Here is an 11,043-nt window from a genome sequence, read left to right on the forward strand (position 1 = left end):
ATATTACACGATACTACTGTGCAGTCACTGCGGCGGAACGGCAGCGGAATCTTACTATACAGAGGTCAGGGGTCACTGTCAGCCATCATACATATCCCATCACTGACAGATAATATCTTCTACACATGGGTTTTTCTCATTGATTGACATCACACCACATTGAGCCGATTCTCACACTTACGTTGTTTCTTTTCCTTCTTTCCTTCACCTTCTGAATTTTGTTGCGCTCTACTCAAAGGTATCGAAGGTATTCTGTCCTCGTGAACTGGAATATCTGATCAGAATGTAAAAAACCAAACATCAGTAACAATGTATTCTTATAGTATCTGCTTTGTATCTATAACGTAAAGTAAAGGGACGACTTATTACATGTCACTATTGTGCAGTCACTGTGGCCAAACGGCAGAGAAATCTTATTTATAAAGATTTTTTTTAAATAATTTTTTTTTTTTTTTTTTAAACAGCGAGGTGTCACCCCTATTTTTGATAGCCAGCCAATGTAAAACAGACAGCGGAGGGCTAGTATTCTCAGGCTGGGGAAAGTCCATGGGTATTTGGTTCTCCCCAGCCTAAAAAAAGCATCCCGCAGCTGCCCCAAAAAAGGTGCATCTATAAGATGAAAAGTCCCTTACTTGTAAAAAGCACTCGCCAACCCTCTTTTATTCATTTTTAACCTTAAAAAAAATCCAAAGGGATCCACCGTAAATCGTTCTCATGTACCACAATGATCCCGGATAAGGTTACTAATGTCAGCGCTCGTCTCAGCAGCTGGATTCACACACTACTGTCATTGTGTTCTGGCTGGTACAGGCACCGGCTGGTGAGTACTATCATCAGCAATGCCTGCTATTGCTGCTATCAGCGAGATCAGGCAACGCTGATGACAGTAGTAGTTATCAGCTGACACCTGACCGACTGTAATCTTCTCACCGACTGTAATCTTCTCACCGCCAGTAACAGACGCACACTCGCATGTTGTCCAGTGTGACAGCGGGGGAACCCACAGCGGTCAGCAATGCCCTGGGCTCTGACTGGCGGTGACTTCAGTATGATTGCCGCCAGTCAGAGCCGCTGTTTCCCATACTGTCACACAGAGGATGGCATGGGAACCGCGGGATCTTTGGGCCTCCCATTCACGTAAATGGGTTTTGAACCATGCACGTTCAGAATCCCATTTGGGTATTATTCTGGTACTAAACCAAACTTTTTTTTATAAAGTTTGTCTGAATCCCAAGGAGTCGGACATCCACGCGTCCGCCCATCTCTACTAACATCTGCTCCACATGAATTATTCTCACTGACGTCACACAACATTGAGCTGATTCTCGCACTTACCTTGTGTCGTTTCCTCCTTTTCTTCATTGTCTGAGCTTTGTTGCTCTTCGTTCACATAAATTGAAGATTTCCTTTCCTCAGGAGCTGGAATTTCTGATCAGAAAGTAAAGAAATCTCTTAGTAACAATGTATTCTTATAGAATCTGCTTTGTATCTATAATGTCAGTAAAGCGACGACTTATTACATGATTCTACTGTGCGGTCACTGCGGCCAACGGCAGAGAAATCTTATACAGAGGTCAGGGGTCATTGTCCGCCATCATACATATCCCATCACTGACCGATGTCATCTGCTCCACATGAATTATTCTCACTGACATCACACAACATTGAGCTGATTCTCGCACTTACCTTGTGTCGTTTCCTCCTTTTCTTCATTGTCTGAGCTTTGTTGCTCTTCGTTCACATAAATTGAAGATTTCCTTTCCTCAGGAGCTGGAATTTCTGATCAGAAAGTAAAGAAATCTCTTAGTAACAATGTATTCTTATAGAATCTGCTTTGTATCTATAATGTCAGTAAAGCGACGACTTATTACATGATTCTACTGTGCGGTCACTGCGGCCAACGGCAGAGAAATCTTATACAGAGGTCAGGGGTCATTGTCCGCCATCATACATATCCCATCACTGACCGATGTCATCTGCTCCACATGAGTTATTCTCACTGACATCACACAACATACAGCTGATTCTCGCACTTACCTTCTCTCCTTTCCCCCATTTCTTCATTGTCAGAGTTTTGTTGCTCTATTTCCTCGTGAGCTTCATTTTCTGATCAGAAAGTAAAAACAAACTCTTAGTAACAGAATACTCTTTTAGGATCTGCTACATAAATAAAATTTCAGGTGTCAAGGTTTTTCTTATGGATTTCGGGTTTTAGCTTGGCCAATAGGCTCAATCCCATTAATCCCAACTTTCTGTTCATTCAGATCCCTGAATGACTAACCTAAGGCCGTGACAAAAAGAAGGGTGGGGCAGCACTTCTGCTAGGAAAATGCTGAAGGTCGGGCACGGATCTCCGGCGCTCCCCTCTTTTATCCCCCTCTCCCTCTTTATTTACGAATACATACACCGATCACAGACTGTTCACATGGAAGGAAACCTGTCCGTCCCCTGCTACGGTCCCCTGACTGGCCAGGTTTGCTAGCCAACTACCTGCAGAGCACTTGTGAGAACGTACAATGGCAAAAACAGAGAAAAAGATATTTTCCCACCATTTAACCCCTTCAGGAGGGGAAAAATAACAAATAGGGTAATGCCATGTGTTTCTTTCTTGAAGGTCCAGGGATCACCATTACTTTTGCTGAATTGGTTCTAGTTTTTGAGATAATTGTTAAGAGTGCTTCTCGTCCTCCTGGGAGATCTGGGGTTAGAAGATCACTACTTATTGTGAATTGCGTAAGTAAAGAGACGCCTTATTACACGATACTATTGTGCACGGACAGCAGAGGAATGTTATCATACAGAAGTCAGCGATCATTGTCAGCCATCATACATGCGACAATCCCATCACTGACAGATAACATCTGCTCCAGATGAATGATCTGGTATTCTGGGAAAACTGTACAAAATTAGCGAAATGTATAGTCGTATGGGCAACATAATTGGGATCCATGAAACATGGACAGCATAGGAGACCAATGACAGAAAAATCATGTGGAAATATTTGAGATGAAGTCAACATTCTCCTTTGTAGTGCTATAGACATGTACATACCTGACAATGGGGGCGAGCATGGCAAACTGGTAATATCATCATCTCTAATAGATGCAGGAACAGATTCTTTCTGCCTGTTTGGAAGAAGAAAAACATGTAAATCACAAGTAAATGCAGTATAATTGGGGTTACCTCAGTAGTTTAACACCAACTATAAGGCCTATTAGGACATATGAGAGTTTTAGTGGCGAAGGTTTCCTGCTTAAATCTACCTTTTATAGAGCAGTACGAAAAACTACTACAAAGAATGGCTGGCATGTATTACTACATCTCCTACAGTGTGGGCAGCACTAAACGTGCATGACTGGCTGCAGTTATAGGATGTTACCTTCAGCAGTTTCTGAAGCCTAATGACTGCTAATCATGGGGCGATGGATGCTGTAATTGATATTATGCTATTTATGTCCTATATTTGGAGTTGTACACATATATCAGCCTGGAGCTGCAAATAATGACCGTGTAGTCTACTCACATTTCTAAGATGTTTGTGCAGGATGTTTGTGTAAATTCTGCAGGTGACTTGGGATCCTCATTATTGATCCTGGTAGCGGTGGTACAAAGCTAAATGTGGACAACAAGAAGATATGAAATACTATTTTTCTTACTTTTAGATGTATTTTTTTTACTATTGTTGTATTTGTTGTTCTCATACTTACTTTAGAAAGCCATTCAGAAGAAGACGTAAAATTTTTGTACTTAAAGCTCTCATTGTCCTCCTCATCCTCTGATTCCAGATGTTTGTTTATATTATAGTGATCTACAAGACATAGGTAATGACGTATTATTAGAGGTTGTCAATATAACAGCCACCATTTATCCGTAATATTAATGGGAACCGATTGTCTCAAACTATGGTAGACGAGACAAGCAGCTGCTTAATCTAGATGACGTCTTCTGCTTACTGATAGAGAAGCTTGTGTCCACGTTTGATGCAACCTGAGGAACATAATCCGGCTTCTGACTTACAAGGTTGTCAAAGTCTAAGCCAGTCAGGAATGGATGACTCTTGATCTCAAATGTTCCTGCTGGAAAATACAAAACAAAAGTGTTGCGGATATTGTCAGAGACTCTTCCATATCTGAACTGTTTAACTTAATTTGAACTTATGACGTTTCTGAGCAAACATGAAAGAAATGTACTAAAAGTCATATTATGAAGAATTAGAAATGGATGAGCTGATAGAGAAGTGCTGATTCTCATAGACATGAGCGATATGTCCTATGTGTAATAAGCAGATTGTTACCTGTCCCAAGTCTTTGTTCAGGATTTTTTATCAGCAGGTCAGTGATGAGGCACTGAGCATCAAAGGGAGGAATGGGTTCACAATCCCAACGTAGGTGTCCTGTTATATAGAAAATTACAGAAAATGAAACATCTTTATTGGACTGTAATATAAAGCTAAAGAAATACTGTGTTTTCTGGCGTATAAGACTACTTTTTAACCCCTGAAAATCTTCTCAAAAGTCGGGTATCGTCTTATACGCCAGGTGTCGTCTTATAGGGCAGGTGCGGAGTAATCTGCGGTTACCGCATATTGTGGGGGGAGCGACCCCAATGACAAGGAGAGGGGGCACCTCACCGGGAAGGTGTAAGTGAAGCAGAGGCAGAGAAGGAGGTAATAGGATTCAAGGGTGAGCCAGATGAGTGAAAGGAGTGTTTTTCTAGGCACAGCACCGCTCTCTCTCTCTTATTTGCATAACCCTGGCATCCCAGACGCTGACAGTTTGCTTCACTTACACCTTCCTGGTGAGGCGCTCCCTCACCTCGTCATCGGGACCACTCCCCCCCACTATATACGTCGACCGCAAATTGCTCGGCACCCACCCTATAAGACGACACCCGGCATATAAGACAACCTCCGACTTTTGAGAAGATTTTATATTTTAACTGGAAAAGTTGGGGGTCGTCTTATACGCCCAGTCGTCTTATACGCCGGAAAATACGGTAGGTGAACAAATGTAACCACCCAAAGCAATGATTGGATTATTCCACTTACCACCGACAATATTTTCTTCAATCTCGGTCAGGGTTTTCCCATCAAATGGTACAGATCCCACAAGGAATTGATGTAGTATGATCCCCATTGCCCACCAGTCAACAGGTCTTCCATAGCCTTTCTTCAGGATGACCTCTGGGGCCATAAAATGTAGGGTACCGCAGACCTGGAAACCAACAGAAGAAAGAGATGAGATTTATCATTCCATTATGATGACAAGTTCTCACCATAAAAACACAATGACAGAAGATAAAATATCAGCGGAAAAGATCTCTAGAAAAGAAGAATGCAGAGAAGAAAGAGTGTGATGAGATTAGTAAAGAACAAGCTGCGTTTCTGTAAGTGATGCCGACCTCATGGTCCCGGAACTCTCTGCTGATCTCCTCTGCTGATTGATTGTAGATGTTGTTTTTTGGTATCATGACACCAAGTTTTGAAGCACCAAAATCAGTAACTTTAATGTGTCCAGTAGATGTTATCAGGAGGCTGTGGAAGAAAAGATGGTTTTAGCCTTGCAGACTATATGGAAATAAATGATAACTTCCTATATCAAACTAGAGGGGGCACTTACTTCCCTGGCTTCAGGTCTCTGTGGACCACACCATAGCTGTGCAAGTATTCTACAGCCAGAACCGCTTCTGCAAAGTACAAGCGGGCCAAGGGGACAGATAAAGGACCCCGGGTGTCTAATAGCATCTGACAGTCTCCACCTGTAGAAAAAAAGAAATATGACGGGTGAGGGGTTAATAAAGCAGATCACCATGATGTACAATGGGAAGTGAGCCGAGATATTTGGCAGGAGAGAATATATACAGATATAATTAATAGTGCACATAATATTAGACTAAAGTAGTGGTGAAATGTGGTCCATGTAACTAAGAACAAAGTGATATCACATCTTGTCCACAGCTGAAGATACTAACTATCTATCCATCCATGCATCTATTTATCCATCTATCCATCCATCCATGCATCTATTCATCCATCCATCCATGCATCTATCTATCTATCTATTATCTATCTATCTATCTATCTATCTATCTATCTATCTATCTATCTATCTATCTATCTATCTATCCATCCATCCAAGCCCTTTAGTATTCTCACCAGCAATATACATTTTATGGCCATTTCATAGTATGATGCCCCTACAGATGCTGACAATAGATAAAGCACTATTCCCCGGCCCCATGGCCACGGCGTGCTGCTCTGGTCAGTCCGGTGTGAGTGCTGTGACTACTTGGCCCCTGCTGTGTACGGAGTCTCAGACCACAGTCTCACGACCACGGGCTGAATGCTGGACCGGGGGCTTTCGGCCTCCTGATGCCCCATTCTGTTCAGCTGTGTTCACATTCTGAGGATGCGGCCATGCTGAAATTGTGATGACAGGAGGAGTGATGTGGCCCAATGCCAAGTGATGCTGGGCCCCTAGAACTCATGGGCCCCATAGTACCCCCGCTCACAGAACAATTAATTTCCGGGCATGGAGGTCATATATAACCTATAGTAAATGCTCTGTGGTGATGGACCCAAGTCCTAATGATATGATAAGATGTCAGCAGACGTGGACGGACTATAATAGAATACACGTGTCCTACCTTCCGCATACTCCATGACCATACAGAGGTGAGATGTAGATGGAAAGGAGCAGAGCATGGAGGCCACAAAGGGACAATCACAGAATGTTAAGATGTCCCTTTCCAGATAAGCGCCATCCACCTCGCCTATAATATCCAGGACCTGCTTGGTCATTTTCTTCATTGCAAAGGTCTGATGTAAGTCTTTATGGCGCGCTAGGTAGACGGAGCTGGAGAAAAGCACAATCCATGGTAAATAATCAATCCTTATTAACAGCTCATCTAGAGAAGTCATTATATGATCTTCTGTACTAATTTCTTGGAGTCCGTCAGTCACTGGAGATACAATTCTAGAAATTAATAATATAGCACTGCACTCGCAAGTATGACCCCGGCCTAAGGCATAATAAATGGAGGGGATGGAAGTAGTTAAATAATAATGGAGCCCATTCTACCCACCTGTCCGAGGCTCCCACCTGTCCATCCCTGCAGGTCTCCATCCTCCGGGCCAGGCTTTGGTTGCTCTGGCGCCCCCTTCTGGTGCTGAGGCAGTGATTGGACTCACGTGGTCATGGTGGAGGGTGCAGATGTCATTGACGACAATATCGTGTCAATCCTCCCGTGACCGTGTGCAGCCGATTACTCTTATCAGCTCCATAATGGACCCAAGAACCAAAGTCTGCTGAGGAGGAAGCTCTGGTGGAGGCGGCAGCATAAGAACCGATGGGGTCTAGGACAAGTGACTGTAATATGTTATATCAATCTCGTTCCTTAAGGGTTTGTGCCCACATTAAGTATTTGCAGCAGAAATGTTTCCACCACATCTGCATTTCTAAGCAGGAAAAACGATGCGTCAAATATTACTGTATGTGTGGAATCTGCAGAAAAAACGCTGAAAGAATTGACCTGCTGCAGAGTTAAATGGAAAGATAATCACCGTGTGCACGAGACTTCAGGGATCTCAGTCACTTTTCTGCATCATGAGATCCCTCAGGTTTTGTAACAAATCTGAGCAGAAAAAAACACAAAAACTGTGAGAAGTCTGCGATGTGTGCACAGGTCCTTACAGTGCGACCTGTTCTAGGTCCGTACGCTGCACTGTATAGAAATAGTGAGAATTGGATGTGGACGGTGATGTGGACTCCGATCATTTCCCGATGATAACGCTGAGCGGCAGAGCACAGAGCCAGAAGTGTTGTCATAGGGAACCCTGAGCAATGTGGATTATACCAACAGAAATCTCACCCAAAACCTCCAGCACCGATCAGTTTCGATGTTTTAAAGTCGCTTATATGCGGCATTCTCGCTGGGATCAACGATTCAATCGCTCCCTATAAAAAATAAGAAATGATATTCAGATAAGAAAACTGCAAGAAAAAAGCTCCAGATACAAAACGTCTTCCTCCAATATTATGTCCCAGCGGATTCACAGTGATTGACTGCACAAGCAGAGCGCTCCGCAGACACCGAGGTCATTTAACCCCTGAAGGAACAGGGGCTATTTCCGTTTTTTCCTCCCCTTCTTCCCAGAGCCATAACTTTAGTTTTCGGTCATTATGGCCTAGTGAGGGCTTGTTTATTTGTGGGACGAGTTTTATGTTGGAATTACACCATTGCTTTTACTATATCCTTCACTGAAAAGCCAGATAAAAATTCTAAGTGTGGCGAAATTGCAACAAAGTGCAATTCCTCAATTGTTTTTCTTTTTTTTTTTTTACCACTTTCGCTAAATGCTAAAACTGACCGGCGATGATGATTCTCCAAGTCATTACAAGTTCACAGACACCAAACATGTCTCGGTTCTTTTTTATTTAAGTGGTGAAAAAAATCCAAAGCTTTTCAAAATAAAAGAAAAAAATGGCGCCATTTTCTGAGACTCGTAGCGTCTCCATTTGTCGTTATCTGGGTGAGGGATTATTTTTTGCGTGCTGATCTGACGTTTGATACCATTTTGGGGTAGATACGATGTTTTGATCGCCCGTTATTGCATTTTATTGCAATGTTGCAGCAACCAAAAGTGTAATTCTGGCGTTATGATTTTGTGCTTGTTACGCCATTTACTGATCATATTAATTCTTCTTACATTTAGATATATCAGGCGTTTCCGAAAGCAGCAATATCAAATATGTGTATTTTTTTTGTTTGTTTTATTTTGAATGGGGCAAAAGGGGGATAATTTGGACTTATATTTTTATTATATATATATATTTATTTATTTTCTACTTTTTACTTGCTTCAATAGTTTCCATGGGAGACTAGAAGCTGCGATCCTCCGATCACTGGTGTTGCACATAGCGGGGGTTCAGCTCTGCTATGTGCAGCAAACATGCTCATCTGCTATGTGCACCGACCACCGGGGGGCGCTCACAGCAGTGTGACAATGACAATCCCAGGGGTCTCCTGCCGAGAGCTAAGACGCACTTCCTGCGCAGCCATGTTACATGCCACTTTCGGCGTTTGAAAGCTGCATTTAACGTATTAAAAGCTGCCAGTGGATCGCGATTCCACCCGCGGCTGTTATAACTGGATCAGCTGTCATATGCCGGATAAGATGGGGGAGGTCATGGACATAGCACTTCATAGGTCATTAAGGGGAGAGTCCATACACCGGAATCATTGCACAGTGCTGAATAATATGGTAGATCACTTATGAAAACTTAAAGGGAATTCTGTCAGCAGGTTTTTTTTATATGTAATCTAAGAGCAGCATGATGTAAGGGCTGAAATCCTGATTCTAGCGATGTGTTACTTACCAGGATGTGTGTCGTTTTATTACAATTAGTGTTTAATCAGCAAGAGATTATCACTATAGGTCTAATCTTGTGCCGCGTCGTCCTATTGCTCTGTGTGACCCTGCCCCCACCACAGATTAGCGGATTTCTGCTTATTCACATTGTACTGTACACAGAAAGCTGCCAGTCAATGGTGTGGGCAGGCTTATACAGGGCTCAGCATTCAGAGCTCTGCTAGATCTTCTGCAGAAAAGTGTGATTTTATCACAACTATTCCACCCAGTAAAGTAGGTGACATCGCTGGAATCGGGGTCCCTGCCCCTACATCATGCTGCTGTCAGATGGGTAGCAGTAACCTGGTGCCAGATTCCGTGTAGTATAAGTGCTATTATCTAACACGCTGGGATCATCTACATTTAGAATAGAGATGTCCCCTGGTTATATGGGGCTAATACTGGGTGCGTCATTCACACCCCATGATCTGGTGATATACAGACATCCCCTCTAGGATACTCACAGCGGCAGGTTCTTGGATCTCCGGGATCTCATGGATTCCACTGTCAGGAATCGCCAGCACAGTTGGATCTAAAACAGTGATAAAACGATGAAGAAATAAAGTGTATTAGACGACATCAATCCTACATACACAATAGAGCAATCTACAGGAGAAATAACGGCCGTCTGTAAATGGGGATATCACTAATTATATGGGGGGTGTAAATATGAGGAGCACATCGCCCTCACTGTACATGTGAGTGATGGGAAGAGAGAGCTCAAGCTGAGCAGCAATATGCAGATTAGCCTGGAAGTGCAGGAGGGCGGGGTCACTGCACTCCGACGGCTTCTGCCCCGCCCCCAGTGCACTTCCATCCAGGTTGGTGTTTGGCTTCTACGTTAGATTCTCCTGTCATTAGAGGGTAATGGGCCGTGCAGTCCGAGCAGCACTTCCCATGTACCATGTGCGGGCAGGTCCCTGTAAATCCGCCATTGTCCCCTGTAGAATATCTGGAGATCCCTTCTAGAAGGTCGGGTGATTGGCTTACCTGTGGTCAGATCGCTGCTCAGATCCCGCTGACTCGTATTCGGGTCAGGGATCATTTCCGGTTGTAGGTTTTGCCCATCTTCGGTGTCGCCTTCTGCTGTTTCCTAATAGTTAGAATATATAGATTTAATATGTGGAAGATTTCACTAAATCACCAAATCCATGAATCGGGGAGCACGAAACCTGCATTTACAACTATACAGATAATGCGCCATGTGTTCTCTCATTTAGGTGGATTAAGAGAAATTAAGATTGAAAAATCAAATGTTCAGTGTAAACTTCTCTGCACCGAGACCCCAGAGCCGTGTTACCTGCGCTCCTTATATCCTGCAGGGGCGTAACTACCACGGTCGCTGCTGCTACCGGGCCCGGCAGGTCAGGGGCCCGGCAGGTCAGGGGCACCCGACTCCCACCGCCGCATTCAACTATGCCGGCGTCTATGATGCAGATACAGTAGAAAGCAACAGGGCCGGTGTTAGGGACCATTCTGGGGGGGGATGGGGGACATGCGGGCTGTGCTATATACTACGCTAGCTGTGCTATATACTACCCGGGCTGTGCTATATACTACACGTGCTGCGCTATATACTACGCGGGCTGTGCTATATACTACGCTAGCTGTGCTATATACTACACGTGCTGCGC

The 11,043-nt window shown here is 43.6% G+C and overlaps 1 long non-coding RNA gene across 1 annotated transcript; it reads right to left on the minus strand.

The window, feature by feature from the left end:
- Positions 1-7,896: 7,896 nt before the first annotated feature.
- LOC138648668 (uncharacterized) lies at positions 7,897-10,439 on the minus strand. The gene is made up of 3 exons (XR_011315176.1): positions 10,400-10,439; positions 9,874-9,941; positions 7,897-7,955 (listed from the first exon to the last, which is right to left on the minus strand). It is a non-coding gene; the product is annotated as an uncharacterized lncRNA (long non-coding RNA).
- Between the last annotated feature and the right edge of the window lie 604 nt (positions 10,440-11,043).

This window comes from Ranitomeya imitator, chromosome 9, assembly GCF_032444005.1.
Source record: "Ranitomeya imitator isolate aRanImi1 chromosome 9, aRanImi1.pri, whole genome shotgun sequence".
NCBI lineage: Eukaryota > Metazoa > Chordata > Amphibia > Anura > Dendrobatidae > Ranitomeya > Ranitomeya imitator.